The sequence below is a fragment of the Canis lupus genome, chromosome 5 (assembly GCF_048164855.1).
Source record: "Canis lupus baileyi chromosome 5, mCanLup2.hap1, whole genome shotgun sequence".
NCBI classification, from domain to species: domain Eukaryota; kingdom Metazoa; phylum Chordata; class Mammalia; order Carnivora; family Canidae; genus Canis; species Canis lupus.
The window spans coordinates 50309387-50325610 of NC_132842.1; the positions used below are offsets into that span (position 1 = coordinate 50309387).

The following is a 16224-nucleotide window of genomic DNA, read 5'->3' on the forward strand; positions in this document are numbered from 1 at the left end:
GGACATCCACATGCAGAAGAATGAAGCTAGACCATTCTCTTACACCAGACACAAAGATAAACAAAATGGATGAAAGATCAAAATGCGAGACAAGATTCCATCAAAATCCTAGAGAAGAACACAGGCAACACCCTTTTTGAACCTGGCCACAGCAACTTCTTGCAAGATACATCCATGAAGGCAAGGGAAACAAAAGCAAAAGTGAATTATTGGGACTTAATCAAGATAAAAAGCTTCTGCACAGCAAAAGAAACAGTCAACAAAACTAAAAGACAACCTACTAAATGGGAGAAGATATTTGCAAATGACGTATCAGATAAAGGACTAATATCCAAGCTCTATAACGGATACCTTACTTAATCGTGTTATTCAGGAGCATGCTTGTATTCAAGTTTGTCTCCCTATATAAAGCTTTGTGTCTGTTTTTAGATATACATAGTTCACTAAGCATTTAATTATATTTTCCTATTTTTTGCTTTTTTTCATTTATTGTGATTGACCTCTAAGAAATATATCTATTCCAGTATAAAGTCTCATTAGTAACTACGTCATCATATGCTAATAATAGTTTTCAGAATAGTTTTCATAATAATATAATAGTTCTCCTAGTCATTCTTAGAGTAGCTTAATGGTTCTCAGAGTTACTCTGTTGATTACCAAGCTTAGTAATCATAGATAATGCTAATTTAGTTGCCTCTTTCCTTTTTCTGTGTAACAAACTAAAATTTTGGGGATCTGATCACTAAAAGAAAGGGGCAGAATTGACAAGGAGACAATTAGCAATACCAAGTTCACATTTCCAGTGTTTCATTATTAAATATGATTTTTGCTCTTGATTTCACATAAAAAAATGTCTTCTAATACCAATGAGAGAATATATTTATATTTCTAGGGTTTTTTTTCTGGAAAATGCAGCATTCTTTTTTTCCTCTTATTCATTTACTGCTTCTTTTTTTTTAAAAAAATATAATTGATATATAATATTGTATTATTAGTCTCAGGTAATACAACATTGCCATTCGACCTTTATATGCATTGCAAAATGATCACCACAATAATCTACCATCTTTCACGATCTGTCACTATGCAGAGTTATTACAATATTATTGAACATATTCCTCATATTGTACTTTTCATCTCTATGACTTCTGTATGTTAGAAGTGAAGGTTTGTATGTATTAATCCCCTTTGCCTGCTTTGCCCAACACCCTTGGGCCCTCCGCTATGACAACCACTAGTCTGTTTCTGTATTTATGAGTCTGTTTTGTCTGTTTTTTTAGATGCCACATATAAGTGAAATCAGGCAGCACTTGTCCTTCTTTGTCTGATATTTCACTTACCATAATACCATCTAGGTGCATCCATGTTGTAGCAAATATTAAGATTTAATTTTTTATGGCTGAATAATATTCCTGTGTGTGTATTTCTTATGTGTATATATCTCACATCTTTTTTATCTATTCATCAATCCTTGGACTCTTAGGTTGCTTCCATATCTTGGCTATTATAGGTAATGCTGCAATGAACATGAGGGAGCATTTGAAAAGACATATGTCTTTTCAAAATAGTGGTTTTTTTTCCCCCTTTGGATAATTATCCAGAAGTAGGATTGCTGGATTCTATGATAGTTCTGGTTTTCATTTTTGGTGAACCTCCGTACTATTTTCCACAGTGTTTACAACACTTTACATTTGCACCAACAGCGTGCAAGGGTTCCCTTTCTTCCACATCTCCACGGACACTCGTTTTTTTGTCTTTTTTGATAATAACCATTCTGACAGTTGTGAGGGGGTGTTGTGATTTTGAATTGTCTTTCCCTGATAATTAGTGATGCTGAACATCTTTTCATTTGCATCTTGGCCATCTGTAATGTCTCCTTTGGAAAATTTTCTATCTAGGTTCCAGAATTTTTTAAAATTCTGTAGTAAATGCTAAGTTTTATCCAGTAGTTTCTGAGCATCCAATGAGATGGTAATTTTTAAAAAAATGTGTGCCAATAAAGTACTGAATATTTTTTATGGACATTGTATTGTCATGGCACTGACTGAATACATCTGTGTTTTCTGGCTATACTGCATTAACTTTAACGTGCAACTGCATATGAATACTTGGAATTATTATAGGGTATGTAGCTTTTGAAGGAATGTAATACATAGTGTCACTGGTTTTTGTTTTGTTTTGTTTTGTTTTACAAAAAAAAACCCCAAAATTGTTCTAATTTAAGTCCTACAGGTATCTGCAGTACCTAGAATTATGTAGCTTAGTGCATTTCCATCATTGTTAAATAATTTACTAATATCTTTAAAGTTTTCATTATTTTTATAAGTAGTCTTACCTCTTAGTTTTCTTTTATTTTAAATTTCTGGTGAGATAAAACATTTTCCTATGTTTCTTAGCAATTTACTTTTCCACTTAATACATTTCATTAAAAAAAAAAAAGGGTGGGGGACACCTGGGTGGCTCAGTGTTTGAGCGTCTGACTTTGGTTGGCTCAGGGCATGATCCCGGAGTCCCAGGATCAAGTCTTACATCAGGCTCCCCACAGGTAGCCTGCTACTCCCTCTGCCTGTCTCTCTGCCTGTGTGTGTGTGCGTGTGTGTGTCTCATGAATAAATAAAATCTTTAAGAAATTGTTTTGCTTGAACACTTATTGAACTCAACATCAAGAAACAAACAATCTAATCATGAAATGGGCAAAAGACATGAACAGAAATTTCAACAAAGAAGACATGCACGTGGCCAACAAGCACATGAGAAAATGCTCTGCATCACTTGCCATCAGGGAAACACAGATCAAAACCACAATGAGATACCACCTCACACCAGTGAGAATGGGGAAAATTAACAAAACAGGAAACCACAAATGTTGGAGAGGATGTGGAAAAAGGGGAATCCCCTTGCACTGTTGGTGGGAAGGTGAACTGCTACAGCCACTCTGGAAAACTGTGTGGAGGTTCCTCAAAGGTTAAAAGTAGATCTGCCCTATGACTCAGCAACTGCACTGCTGGGGATTTACCCCAAAGATACAGATGCAGTGAAACACCAGAACACCTGCACCCCGAAGTTTATAGCAGCAATGTCCACAATAGCCAAATTGAGAAGGAGCCTCGGTGTCCATCAAAAGATGAAGAAGCTGTGGTCTATGTATACAATGGAATATTCCTCAGCCATTAGAAATGACGAATACCCACCATTTTCTTCAAAGTGGATGGAACTGGAGGGTATTATTCTGAGTGAAGTAAGTCAAACGGAGACAGACAAACATTATATGGTCTCATTCTTTTGGGGAATATAAAAAAATAGTGAAAGGGAATAAAGGGGAAAGGAGATAAAATGAGTGAAAATATCAGTGAGGGTGACAAAACATGGGAGACTCCTAACTCTGGGAAATGAACAAGGCGTAGTGGAAGGGGAGGTGGGTGGGGTGGGGGGGTTGGCATGACTGGTGACGGGCACTGAGGGGGGCACTTGGCAGGATGAGCACTGGGTGTTATGCTATATGTTGGCAAATTGAACTCCAATAAAAAAATAATAATTAAAAAAGGAAAGGATTTTGAACTATACAGTTTTTCCTAATCTTAAAAAACTTGTGGTAGCAAACTTGTTTTTTAAGAGTTATATTTTTTAAAGAATTTTCCTACAATATTGCTGTAATAAACTTATTTAAATGACAAAAAAGTAAGGTATCCATTATCATAAATGAAAGAGCAATTCATCACCATTCCATCAACTAAAATTTCAACAGATTTTTTTAAATCAAAAGTATTCCTAAATAACATGGAATGATAAATGGGAAAAATCTCCTAGAGAGTTTGGCAAAGGGAGGAAATAAATAGGTATTTCTCCATCAAATACTAAATTGCAACAATATTGTGGTGCTAAAGACTAATAGATTAGAAAAAGAGAAGAATCAAAAGGAGGCCCTGAAGTAGATTTTAAAAAAAAGCTTCATAAGTGATGGAATAATTTTATGTATACTGAATATGGTATTCCAAATCTGTTAGAAAGATATTACATATGATTGTTTCTTATCTATACCTAAAAGTACACCATATATGATGGATAACAACTCTTTGTCTTCCACTGATGTAGAAAATACCCTTCCCTAATTTGTCACTTGCATTTTAAGTTAAATGAAGGGTTTTTGATATATAATTTTTGAAAATTGTTTTCTACTCTAATCTATTGGTCTTTTTCCTGAATACTATTTTTGCTTTTCTTTCTAGAGTGTATAACTCATGAAGGAACTGTTTATTTTTTTCAGAAATATTGAGTCACCTTTCTTTTTGTCTTTTCCTTCCTTCTTTTTCTTCCTGTATTTCCTTCTTTCTTTCTTTGGGAATCTAGTTGCAAAAAATTAGAAGCTGTTATGGAAAATGTTGATATCTTTAGTCATTTTGTCACTTAAAGGAAACAGGAGGAAGCAGGATTAATTCTGGGAAGACTAGAATCCAGTTTTTCTTTTTTTCTCTTTTAGGAAGAAAAGGCTCTTTCATCTTAATTCTGGCAGTACAACATTGTAGGTTCTATCCTGTCTCTACCTTCTGGCAGTAAGAAGTGGTATGTATCCCTACTTCTTCATACTTCCTACTAGTTTTCTGTAGTGAAATTTTTTCTGTAAATATTTTTTTAATATTAATCAACCCTTTCCTGTGGACCCTGAATCTATGCATATCTACTAGTTCTTATACCTCAGTATGTGAACCTACATCTCTTTCATTGTAAGACAAATGTCACAAGCCAACAACAAAAACATTTTTTCCATTGTCCAGTGGTTCTCCCCCTTCAACTTGAGATCCTCCTTTGTCTGATCCCCTTCAAAGTTAATCTTCTTGAGAAAACCATTTAGATCAGTAATTATAAATATTTTCAACAGGCTCACTCAGGAATGTTACATGTGCGTTTCAGTATTACCATTTCTATCCTCCATCCAAAACACTGAATTAGAATTTTTCCATGGGTATAGAAATCTACAGGCGTAATGACATATGGATAGTATTAACTCTGTAGAAAGTAGAGGACTCGCTGAAATACTTGGAAAGTAATAGAAATTTCTTCAAAGAAGTAAGATTTGAGCTGTGTAGGGTTTACCAGTGCAAAAGAGGGTAGAAAAATGTTCTTTTAACTGCATAATGTGCTCTACAACCGGAGCACACATCAAAATCACTGAGCGGGCTTGTGAAACAAACAGGTCACTGATTCAGTAGGTCTTAGAAATAAGCTAGATTTTATATTTTAGCAAGTTCCCAGAATATGCTGCTGCTTATCTGAGGACCATACTTTGAGAACCACTGTTCTAGAGTGAAGAGAAGCATTTAAGACAACTGGGAAGCTATCTGGGGTTTTGGCTGTTTTGAGGCATCATAACAGAGTCAAGACTGTTAGAATAGAAAAATTGAAGGGTAAATATGTCACAGAATAGAAATCTGAAGAATAAAAAAAGAGGTTAAATTTTGCAAAGCAAAATAGGCAATGCTTAAAAATCTAGAATGCATACTAAAAGCAATGAGAAAATATTAAAAGTTTTAAGCAGTAAGCTGGCATTTAAAAGTATCACTTTAACTACAGTATGAGTAAAAAAAATTAAAAAAATTGTTTGGGAAACTGGTGTAACATAATAGTACCCAAGTTAGAACAATGATAGGCAAGAAATCAAAGACTGGACAGCTTACAGGGATTTATTAGAGAAAAATCTATAGGATTCAGTAATTGATTTTATTGCTAATTTGAAACACTGACTACTAACATGACTAGAGATTGTAGCTTCACCATCAAGCAGATTGCTCTCCTAGAATAATAATTTAATTAAATTTCTATGTCACTTATGCCTATATAATGAATAACAATAAATCAAAATGCAGCTATTACCATACTTTTGTCTATTTCTAATATGATTTAAGGTAGCAAATAAGTTAATTATGTATAGAAGTCTATTAATAGGATGATCTCTAAAACATGAGTTAAAAAAATAAAATCAGTTGAACATAGAGTTCTTGAACATATTTAGATTCTTTATACCCTCTAAGAGCCTTATGGAAATCATGATCTCTTTTGCATGTATAATATGTATGTTCCATGTACAATTTCAAGGAATTCACAGCAACCTTGATGCACACCCTTGGGAAACTCTCTCCATGTAACAATGGCTCCATATCAATCATCACCGAACCGAATTTATAGACTAAGAATGTGTCAAAATGTATCTAGAGAGTGAGTTTAAAAGACTGGAGGCCATGAAACATGGTGAAAAATTTTAAACTCTTGACCCTTTGACTTGGGATGATTCAACCTAAATTGGGTATAGATGGTGGTAAAGACTAATTTATATATTTGTCACTAAAAATGGTAATATAAGAGAAACTCAATGCCTTGGAAGGACTATGAGATGCTCAGTTGGATCGTTTAGAAAAGCTGAGGAAACAAATTATTACAGTAGTGAGAATAGACCAGATGGACTTTGGCTGAACTCACAGGGTAGCATCACTCTCACTGGACTGTCCTGGCTCCTGCATTATCATTTAACACTTAGTTGTTTGTTGGACACACACTAGAATAGGAAGCCATAAATATTCAGTATTTCCTCATGTCCTATTTGAAAAATGCTTTTTCTGCACGGTTCAATACTACAAAAGAACACATCAATATAAGGATCATTTTGCTGCCTTTTAAAAATGCCTCCATAATCTTATTCTATTAATCACTCTTGCTTGCCTGGAGTACTTATTAAATAAGCAATACATTTCACTCCATCCTGAAGGTAAAATGGAGTTGCAAAATGGTTTCTATATGGCTCTTAGGAAAATCTAATTGACCCAGTCAGAGCTATTAGTCATATTATGGGTCAACAGGTTGTTAACTGCCCTCAAAATTGCTAAGCTAGGTGCAACTTCCTTAAGGTCGACACACAGAAAAAGTTTATCATTTCCATCTGTGAGAAAAGGCAAATGACTTCACCAAGTTTCTTCCTACTTCCCCTATAATAGAATCTGAAAACAAACTTAACTTTTAACAGGACTGCAAAATTAAAATAAAGCAAAGGACAAATTGGCTTAACGTGAAACAAATTTCCCATCACATCGAGTGCCTCTTAATTGTACCTTCTAGGCAATTTGTATTGCAGCCCAGAAAAGCAACTGAAATATTGTATATAAAGATAGACTCTGGTTCAGTGAGTTATCAACCAGCTATGTCAAGTATATTAAAATCATTTGTCAACAAAACAAGTGATTTTTTTTGCTGTTAATCCTCCTGAGAAAACAGCTTGATGTGAAAACTATATAAAAAAAAGTACCCACTTGGTAAAGTCACTGTTAACAGAGGCATCTAGCATTGAGCGGATCTAGAAGCTTTGTGAAAAATCTGGATTTAAGGACAAAAGGGGACAAAATGATGGGAAGGCTACAGTGGGAAGACTACCGTGGAAAAATCAGATCAATGGCCACTTAGTATTATTCAGGTCCCAACCAAAGGAAAAAGAACACTTCAGACAAGGGAGACAAATGGTTCTCCCACTGTGGTGTCTACAATTTTTGAGTGAAGTATTCTTTATGCATCATGTATAATCATTACTCGATGGTGTTGTTGAGTTCAACTGTATACCTACTGATATCCTGCCTGCTGGATCTGTCCATTACTTTCGGAGTGGTGTTGAGGTTTCCAACTACAATAATAGATTCATCCATCCCATCTTACCATTCTATCAATTTTTACCTTCTATGTTTTGACTCTCTGTTGTTAGGTGCATTTGTATTAACAATTGTTCTATCTTCTTGAAGAATTGACTGATTTATCAGTAACCCCCAGGTTGGTTAGGCTCTGGGATCCAGTGCATATGTTTCTTTTAAAGGCAGACCTTGTTTAGAAGGACAGAATATTTCAAGTATTTCCAAATAGTATTTCCTTCCCCATGCCAGAGCACAAGAGAATTATTCTATTATTCTATTACTACTACTACTACTACTACTACTACTACTACTACTACTACTATTATGTCTTCACTGTGAAAACCTGATAGGGCTCAGGAAGTGAAGCTTACAAGCATGTGGTGGTCCCTGTATCATGGGGCACCCATGGAGGTTTTAACTCTCAGACTTGCATATACTGAGCCTTCAGCAATTAGTCACTACAGTTTAGGTTTTCCTGCCTTAGTCCTGGTCTCCAGGCAGATTTCTATTCATGGGTTTAAGCTCCTCTAGATTATGATTCTTGTATCTACTTGTCTGTCTTTCCAATTTTGGATACAGAAATTTGCCTGGTGCCCTAAGATCTCTGACAGACCTAAGAAGCACTGCTCATTTTCAGTTTGTTCGGCTTTTTACCTGCTGTTAGAATTCAGTAACAATTTTCATGTTCCTTATAAGCTGGACTGCAAACTGAAAGGGGCTCTATTTTTCGGGAAAAAATCCTATTATTAATTTGCTGAGAGTTTTAATAATGAATGCCTATTTATTGTTTTTGAATAATTTTTTACATCTATTGACATGATCATGCAGTTTTTTTTCTACTTTAATCTATTAATATGGTAAATTGCCTTGATTAATTTTAAAAGATTAAACCACTCCTGTTTTCTTAGGATAAACCCTACTTGGTCAGATGTTTTTGGACTTCAAATACTAACAATTAGTTAAGGAATATTTTGTTTATATTCATGAGGAATTTGGTCTTAATTGTTTTTGTAGTGATTATGTCAGTTTGTGCTGGACTCAAGGAAGGTAGTGATCTAGCCTTTTTTTTTAATTTTTTGCAAGATTGATATTATTTCTTACTCAAATGTGTTTTGGAGGAGGAGTTGATAACAAATTCCATTTCTTTCATTGAACTATAACTATTCGGCTTGTAGCAGTTTTTTTTTTTTAGCAGCTTGTATTAATTTTGCAAGTTGTATTTTTCAATAAATTCTTCCATTTTATCTAAGTTGTCAAGTTTGTTGTTATAAAGTTTTAAATGCAATCTCATATCGTCCTTTTAATCTCTGTAGAATCTGTGTAAATAAATCCTTTTGTATGCCTGGTATTCGTAGTTTCTCTTTTCTCTTATTTTCATAATCAATCTAGCTACACATGAATCAATCTGATTCATTTTTTTTTTTTTGCCTCTGTTTATTTTCTTTATTGCTTGGCAAAGTTTTTGTTGTTGCTGATGATTTCTGCACTTCTTTTTTTCTACTGACTTTAGATTTGCTTTGCTTTGCATTTATAGCTTTCTAAGTTGGAGCCTTAGGTCATTGATTTCCTATCTTCTTTCCTAACATAGGCATTTGGGGTTGTTGGTTTCCCACTAGGCACTGCTTTAATTATCTCTCTTATCATTTCAACCATAGCCAATAGATTCTTTATAATTACTTAATTTTAGACATTATTAATTTTAATCATGATTTATTGCCAGCAATTTTTAGTTTAATTCCTCTGTGCTTAGAATATGTGCTTTATATGATTTTGATCTATTTAAATGTATGGGTACTTGTCTTTATAGCCCAATGTATAGTTATCATCATAGTTTTAATTTTGGCTTGTCTAGTTGTTTCTAACTTTAAAGCTACTTCACATTCAACATTTTTTAAAAACCTGCCACCAACTCTAGGATGTAGTTACAGAATCTATTATATCTAGTTTATGAATGAAAAAAAAAGCCCCCCATGTCATAAAGAAAGCCATATAAACTTGAAAGAAAAATGCTGTTCCACTGACACCTCATTCATATTTTAATTCTACCTTTGATTCAATATTACTTCTGAAATATCAAATTGTCATTTTGTTAGTGTCTGAATTAGCCTAAGGCAATTAGCAACTTTTTTACACACAAAAGATCCTTTTAGCTATCAAGGTATCTCAATCTTCTTACCGATAAGAAACTATTTTATAAATTCAAGTTCATCTGCTCTTGACACTCACTACGTCTTCATTGTACCTACATGAACCATCTAGTACCCGTGCGCACACAGACACATACACCATGAAATCCAAGATTCTATTCTGAGCCCAGCCTCAGGAAACAAGAAAGAAATCCATTATCAGGAAGTGAATAAAGTGTTGTACACTATTATTTAGTGGCCTGGAGAAACTGCTTCAACAGTGACAGGTGGAAATAATCCTGGGATGGATATGAGTCAAAGAGGTATATACACCCTGATTTTGCCTCAATGCATACTCAGCTCCTAACATGCAATCATGCTGACAAGACCCTCTAGTCAAACAGATTTCTGAAGAAGTGAGCTTTTTATTAAGAGACCATTAAACCTACCTTTATTTATTTCCAGGATTTGGGGGAAATATGAGAAAAAGAGCAGTATCAGAAAAGCAACAAGAAGTCCAGAGAATGTAGAGATATGGTAGAGCCACAGAAATTGGAAACAGCATTATTTACTGACTTCCAAATCTAATTTTTACTCCTATGTTTTATGTCCTTCTAGCACCCTACACATCTTCAGAGCTCTTTTACAAGACTATAATTATGTATTGATGTGCTTATGTCTTCTCTACTAGGGACAGAACCCGGATTTATCTTATGTCCTTTATTATGACCTAAAACTAGCCAAGTATCTGGTACACACTTGGCAGTAAGATACCTGTCGAAGAAAAACATGTGAGCAATTCTTCCGTATGGTAGCTAGCTATACTGCAGCATAACTTATCCAAAAGAAATTCTCATGTTCTCTTAAAAGGGAGACTACACTGCCCAGAAAACACCATACCAAAAAGAACGAATACTGGCCAAAGAGAAGAACATACATAGAATAGTGGTGATTATGGGGAAATTGGAAGAGGTTAATAAGATACTAGTATGGAAAGGAAATTAAGAAGAGGTAGCTGTCTGGAAGAAGAGTTGATGCGTTTAGTTTAAAAAAATATTAATTTTCCTTTTCTAGATACCAATGCCTAAGAGAGACATCCATACAGTTGAGGAATTTGAGTTGTAGGTGAAATGAGAAATAATACCAGAGCTATAACTACAGATTTCATCAATCATTGCAAATATGAGCAGATGAACTAGCATTTTGAATAAAAGCATAGAGATATATGGATCTGAGACTTGGAAAATACTAAAGACCTTGACAAAGAAGATAAAGCAGTATAAAAAATAAAATTAGCACCTATGTCACCATTCTCAACAAACTTTTTTTTTAATCATTTGCTGCCTTAATATTGTTAATGTTTTAGGTAAATAATTAACAATCTTTGGAAATTTACATTTCAGCTGTCAAAAATAAAGTAAAATAATACAATTTTCTGAAAGCAGGAGTACGAAAAGAAAACTGTTAAAGAAATTTATGTCTTACTTTTTCTTATTCTTACTCTTTCTATCCTATGAATTCCATAATTAGTTCTATAGCCTTGCCATAGCAGAAGTGGTGAAATGAGGTAGGTTTCATAATCCTTAATGTTAAAATTGTTTTGTAACATCTAAATTGAATTTCAGTGCAATTCCCATGCAAAAGAAATATGATCTACATTTTCTGGAGATTTGTTTATATATGTGCATAGTTTTTATACTATTTTTAAATTTATAACTGTCACATTCTCCTGTGATCCACTAGCTTCATATTTTTACAAGTGTATATAATTTAAAAACAAGAAAAATGCTTACTTAATGGAAGATTTGAGTAAAATGTTCATTTTAGAAGGTTAAGATCAGTAAGTAGGAAGGGAAAAAACTTGAGCAAGAAGGAATCATGTAGACAGTAGCTATTACTAGGTTCTCATCTGTGTTGGGTGGATAACTAATACACAATTGTCACTACAAATTAATATCTAAAAGAAGATAGTGTAGTATGTTTAGCAGAGCATTTCACTATTCCAGACTCTCTCAACTCTGAAATTCCATAGACATAGGAATCCTTGAAAAATTTAAGTGTGGACACACTCACACAAAACTTAAAATATTCCTACTCTGTGACATTAGAAGAATTTCAAATATCCAGATAATGATTACCAAAAACTTTAATTACACTCATTTCAAATCTACATTTAAAAAAGCTCTCTACAAGTTACTTATCTCATAGGTGACTTTTTGTTGAATTATGAAATCCATAATGAAAATTCTATGCTAGAACTCATTCAGGCTACATAAATCTGTAGAAGATATTAAAGTGAAGATAAGGTAGTGTTGAATAGCTACTAAGAGACACTCCCATTTTTGTGCTTAAATGTACATTTATTAATGCTCAAGAGTAAGATTACAAAGAATAGTTTCGCTGAGGAGCATTACTTTTGCCCCATTTTCCATTTTAATAATTTCACACAAATAACCTATACACTTAAGAAAAATAGTGCATATATTTAAGGAAAATAGAACTCTAAGCAACTATTCCCTGTTTACAGTCCCCAATATTATCAGCCACTTCCTGACAGCCACTGCAAATACTGACAAATGAATGTAAATAAATATATTCCAGGACTATCCTCATAAACAGTTACAGAATAAATAGAGAAAAATCTTTTATCTTGGTAGTTTTAAAGGAGTTTGTGTTCTCAGGGTAGATACATTTAGATTTTCATAGCCAAAAAATAATTGGGAGAGATCAGAGCAGTTTTTATAAAAAATAATTAAACAATGAAGGCATGAATTTCTGATTTTGTGAATAGCTATTTGCCATGAATATCGATTCTATATATACCAACATAGTAAGAAGTCATCGTCAAAGTTTTGGGAAATATAAAAATGTCAAGCCAACTATTCAAAAATCACAGGTAATTCCATTATTTAGAGACAATGTGCAATATCTAAAGATTTCCTTTTAGACTTTTTGTAGTTGGTATCATATTACTTATACAATCTATATTATTTTTATAATGATATCGATACATGTCATCATATTATTTTCTTATTTAGTATGATCTCATTAATCAGAAGTGATCTATGTTTTATGAGAGTATTCATAGCAAAAAAAATCATTTCTACACAATTTCTAGACTTTTATTATTTTTTTATTCTGAAAGTGAAAGAACTTGCTTTCTTGTGTATAAGTGGCTAAAGATCAGAATTAAAGAGTGTGTAAGTCTGTCAATTTGTTTACCTTCAGATGAACTGGTGAAATGCAGCTGTTAAGTTCAGAATGCTGTGAAATAGAATTCAAGTACATTTCCAAGTTTTATTAATTTTAAGCAAACTCCATAATCTTTTATTAAGTATTTAATCAACCAGAGACAAATCCAAGGGATGAATAAACAGGAATTTATTTTTACTTCAATAAAATAATAAGCTGATGTACAAAACAAAAATGGATTTTGTTTTGGACTTAAATGGACAAATGACTGGAACAGAGTTTAAGAGTACACCCAACCAATATATACATACAATGGAAATTCATTTTTACTTATCACAGCTATGAAAGTTACAAAACTGAAGTGTAATCTTACCTATTATAATTTTTAAAAAGTTATTGGAACAATAATGCCCAATGGAGCTGGATAATGTGGCAAATTTACATACACTTTTTTTTTCTAGGCCCCTACACAAATTAGACTTTAAAGACACGTATTAAATGCAACTTATCAGAGGAAGAAGATCTAAATGTATAGCAGAAGATGTTATGTGTGTAGAGATCTCGAGGATTGAATACAGGTTATCAACAACATAGTATTTAAAATTAATTTTAAAAATGGTAGGATACTATATGTAATCAACATGAGAGAGTTTCCAAAGAAACTGTGATAAAGAAATGAGAACTATACCGTGATATGGAGTCAGTCAATTAGTTGGGCACCAAGATGTTGAAACACATGAAAACATTCTTCTTCCCTAAAGTGTATCTTTCCACTTTAGTTTCCACTGAAAACACAATTCAATCTGATATTTTGGGCTGAAACTGACCTTTGTTTGGAGATATTTACTCGTAATACCAGGGCTAAAATTTCAAGTCATTTTGTTTCTCATTTATAATTACTGGGTTCCACTTTATGTGCTAAAGAATACAAATTCTCTTGACTTTTCTGTGCCTTGTTAATTTGGCTCCTATCTGATTTTTTCCAAGACTATGGATTTATGCTCGCCTCCTAGATTAATGTTTCTGAATCCCCATCTGGAATTTAGAGTCCTACTACTTGCTATAATTCTCCTGCTACCATATACCTTGTTTCTGGGTTCTAAAAACAGTTTGGAACACCAATTTTCCCAGCTTAGACTAACATATATCACTACTTAGTACACCCCACTACTTGGCTACCAACACCATACATAATGGATTATCTGACCCAAGATACTATGGACTCCATGAGCCTGAATCACCCCCTCCCACAATTAATTATTAATAATTAATTAATTAATTAATTAAATACAGTCCTATTTTAAGATATAGTCATGTGCACTTGAATAAAAATATAAATTCAATAGTATCACAACCTGACTTGTTTGCTTCAATATTTTTTAATGTAACTTAACCATGTGACACTCTGAAAACCTATTTTAACTGGATCCAGTTAACAAAATTTCAAGATGTTTGTCATGTAACTTTCATCTTACTTTTATAAATGAAAATAAGATAGTAACTTCATATAACTCTTCTTTGTATGTCTTCTAGTCCTCAAAGTAACTTCAAGAATAGGATTGTAATTTGTGCTTTACTGGGACTGGCATTGCCATCACATGCTAACTCAATCAAGACACTATATCGAAGGCTGACTGACCATGCCTCGCAGACAGTCAACATACTTGCACATTAGCTTCAAATGGCACATATGCAAATGATTTGGAAGGAATTCCTTTAACTGAATTATCATTCAGACTCTATACATTGAATATCATATTACTAGGAAGTACTTTTTAAAAAGACTCACTTACAGCATCTGGTACGTCATACTCTAATAACAGAAAACAAAACCACTAACCAACTGTTGATGCAGAGTCATCTTTGCAAAAGACACCCACTATATTGAGATGTACAAAGAAAAGATAGCTTTAAAAATGGTTTCTAATTCCGAGCTCATAAACCCACAGCTGCTTGCGGGAATTCAGTAAAGAGGAAAAAACCTTAAATCTTAGTATCATTTAATAAACTCAGTCCAACAGTCATCAATACAGTCCTTTAGGGTGATTGTTCAATTCTTTTAACTAAGATGCTTATTTTCACAAATTGTCTGCACACCCCCTCAGATCATCTTTAAGAAGACATATGGATTTGTTTGGGGATAATATATGACTGAAGGATTTTGATGGTGGGAAAAAAGAGACTGAATCCCCATTTCGACCTTTTTTCCTCTTCTGTCTTTCCATTGATTTCTATGGAAGTTCAGTGATTGCCAGCCGGTCTTAAAAACCTCAAACTCCCTACCTCTTCCCTTCCCATACCTCCTTCCCTTCTACCCGATTCCTCTCTCATCAAAATTAGCTTTTAAAACTACTGTCTTGACATAACATTATGTTTAATGCACTCTAATCTCAATACTGTGTTCTCAGATTCAAGAGATATTCAAAACGCCTGTCCTCAGATGACTTGAAGTGAATGGGAAAAAGTTTAGAAAATGGATAGCCTGATATTCACCTATAGCTTCTTGATGGTCCACTTGAATTACTCCTCTAGAATGGATTCCTACAACAGCCGTGGAGACTCTACAAAGTACGTGCAATTGGTTCATTGTAACTATTCTCTAAATAAAGGTTCAACACCAAAAAATACAACTAAGAAGTAATATTTTTTAGAAGTCTCATCTTAAAAAATAGCCTGCATATATTAAAACTGCCTCAGATTCTCAACCTTTGAAAAACATGGTATTTTAAAGTGTGGAGATAAATCTGAAAGAGAACACACTAATCATTTTCAACCAGCTATTTGTTTTCCATTTTACATGGTTCTTCTCCTCTCATACAGAGATGTCCAGAAATTGAAGAAATAATTCTTTTTTTCCTTTTTTTCTCCATTTTTTGGGTATCAATTAAGGTATGATAGCAAAGCTTCAATCAGTAATTGCATTAGTCTACTTGTATTTTTTCTGGTTCATGTTAGAATGTATAAATCATTCTTCAGGGCATTCAAATGCCAAATTCACCTTTTTATTCCTAAGGAAAAAAAAATAATTGTGGAACCAATCAATAAATAGGACCTGTACTTCCTGGATAAAGAAGGGCTCAACATACCAATTACCTTAGGTTCTTCATAAAAGGATCTATTTTTTTTAATCTCTCAGAGAAAATAAGAAATAGTACTGTAGGTCTGATAAAAACTGGCAAAAAGTGCAGTGAAACATTCTTTAGTGAAATGGGGAAACCAAGCCATCTTTTACAAGATCTTTA

At 33.5% G+C, this 16224-nt stretch overlaps 1 long non-coding RNA gene across 1 annotated transcript in view; it reads left to right on the forward strand.

Annotated features, from left to right (window-relative positions):
- LOC140632977 (uncharacterized) overlaps positions 1-15552 on the forward strand; it is a 29851-nt gene extending 14299 nt beyond the window's left edge. The window contains exons 2-3 of the long non-coding RNA XR_012030614.1: positions 4478-4560; positions 15391-15552. This is a non-coding gene — a long non-coding RNA (uncharacterized lncRNA). The remainder of the gene's footprint in view (positions 1-4477; positions 4561-15390) is intronic.
- Positions 15553-16224: the final 672 nt, after the last annotated feature.